Raw genomic sequence first — 2,779 nt, forward strand, 5'->3', positions numbered from 1 at the left:
TGAATTTTTCAGATATAATGAATTTGTGTAGACCACAGGCAAATCTATATGTGTATACAAACGCTGTGTGGACATGCACACACACATACAGAACAGAACATGCACACACACAAATAGAGAGAGGGAGAGACAGGAAAGAGACCCCCACACACCTGTTTGAGAAAACCGCTCGAAAACTGTTGCTGTCTATGGCACATAACCGGAAGTGTTCACATGCACACGTGCTCACAGGCACACATACCCTCCCTTACCCTCTGTATCCCCCTACCACTAAATGATATCGCCACTTGCACTAGGCAACAGGAAAACATCACACATGGCGGACTGCATTTATGAATTGAATGCTGTTAGCTGCAAAACTTGGGATTTTCACCAATACAACAATATTTTCAATATGTTATATTGTGTAAAATTTTATGCTGAATCGTTCAATGTCTTATCTGATATTGAATGACGAGCTTTTCTTGCTAAAAACTGCAATTGCTTTCATCATTTGCTACGTTACGCATATGGAGAAGCTTTTAAATTCATTATATCTGAAAAATTTAAGTAGATCAACCTGATTTTAGGTTACTAATATGTGCAAAAGCTTATGCTGAATCGATGGATATATATTTTAATGCATTTCAGCAGGATTTTGAAATTTTTTTGGAAGGAAGATGGGGGGCCCCCTGGCCAACAGGGCCCTGTGTTTAAGCACACCTAAGCACAATGGTAAATCCGGTACTGCCTCCATGTGACTCGGTGACATTATCAGTGCAGCCCTGGCACTAAAAGACTACTATTGATTAGTATTTGGCATTAAGACTGTCATCTATTAGAAACAGAGCTTTGTCAATGGTGGTGAAAACACTACACATCTCCTTTCCACATGGAAGCAGGCATGCCTCCATTAACGAACAGGGCTTTCTTGTAGCAGGAACTCCTTTGCATATTAGGCCACGCACCCCTGATGTAGCCAATCCTCTAAGAGCTTAGAGGGCTCTTAGTACAGGGCCTACTGTAAGCTCTTGGAGGATTGGCTAGATCAGGGGTGTGTGGCCTAATATACAAAGGAGTTCCTGCTACAAAAAAAGCCCTGTTAACAAATACTAATAGTTACTGGAACAGTGTGATTTTGGATCTCACCACTCTCAATGTTGATTTTAACAGTTCTATTTGATTGGTTTTTATTACAATTTTATGTCATTTTCTTGTTGGGCCTGTTATAAACAACTGCGGGAGCCTTATAGTAGAAGAATGGCATACTAATATAAATGGGGGGAAGTCTTCCTTCAGCCTGAAATGCCTTCCTCCAATTTAAGTGGCTCTTCCTCTGGAACCACTTAAGTTAAACTTGAGCCCGAAAGGAGAGGTGGGGATTAAATATGTCAAAAACCAGAAAACTTTGCTCAGTGGAAAGGAAAGATAGAGGTAGGATCCACCCCAGTATTAACAAACCTTAAAGCAGAGGGCACATACGTATTATGACCAACTTAGGGCCAGTACAGACATTTTTTAAAAGATGAATGCACCACATCAATTGCCAAGAAGAGCCCAATAAACTGTTGCATAACCCTTCTAGGGATTCACTCCCAAACCCTCAGAGGCAATTTCCATAACCACAAAGGCTGAAATATTTCATTGCAGTCACAGAAATCTAGTAAGGGAGGTCAAACTTTTATTTATGGAAGGAATGGCATCGCATTAGATTTATCAAATGAATACATCCCTGGGAATATAGTCAGCATGCATTGTACCAGGAGAACTTCTGAATAGGTTGCAAAGCTAGTATTAAACCAAGTATATCCAAACCTATTGTTTGGTCTAAGTCCGAAAGATAAGCTGTATATCTTCTGCTTTCAAGCCATGTATTTTCCTTTTATTATACAAACAAGGTTTTACAGCTTTTCTATTTCCAAGCCATCAAAAGATAAGACACTCAAGGAAGATTCTGATCTCTAGGTATCTGACAGTAATAAATGATATGCGCAGCTTCTATGACAGGCTGCTCACTTGATAACTGATGAGCTGGGATACCAGAGAGCTGAGCCCATGTATTTAGCAAATGACAAACCAGCTATGGTGATCGAATCTGTATGGATAAAAAAGAAAAGCAAATATAGGTTTTTACACTAAACGTGTATGATGGATAGATTCATCTTACTTGTTCATGACTCAGACTCAAAATGTATTCATTCAGAATACATGTGTAATTCAAGGGGTTTTTGTCTACGCAAAAAAAAGAGTCATATGGAAGCTCTCTTCTTTAAAAATGCCAGCAAACTATGAAGTATTATACCCAAAGCTGGGAAAGGATTTAGTTCATATTCCAAATTAACTACATGGTACAAAGTTTTCTTCATGCCATAAATAAAAGACTTCCACTCAGCCAGGCAGTGCTGTAAATCAAACAGGGGAGACAGCAACAGCCATACCACACTTAAGAAAGGAACAGGAACAGAAAGATAGTTCAAGAAGAGCTTTTATCCTAAGAAGTTTTTTAAAAAAGTATGTGTATAAGGGACTGATTTCTTAAGGGCACTTCATTTTAAGGAACATCAGTCATTTAGGGCCCCACGTCATACATTTCCGTCTGTATTTTTTGGCCTCCTCTTTCACATTTGTCACTGGAATTATCAGCACACAGAAATTGTAGGAAAGAGCTACTGACACTAAAGAAATCAATTCAACACTATTTCAAATGTTTTCCATGAATTACTCCTTTTGTTTTGTTCTTCTCTCACCCTAAATCCTTATGAGGCCATGTTCCATGTGTGGGATTGTGCAACAGGATCTT

Source organism: Heteronotia binoei, chromosome 2 (assembly GCF_032191835.1).
Source record: "Heteronotia binoei isolate CCM8104 ecotype False Entrance Well chromosome 2, APGP_CSIRO_Hbin_v1, whole genome shotgun sequence".
In the NCBI taxonomy this organism is placed as follows: Eukaryota; Metazoa; Chordata; class Lepidosauria; order Squamata; family Gekkonidae; genus Heteronotia; species Heteronotia binoei.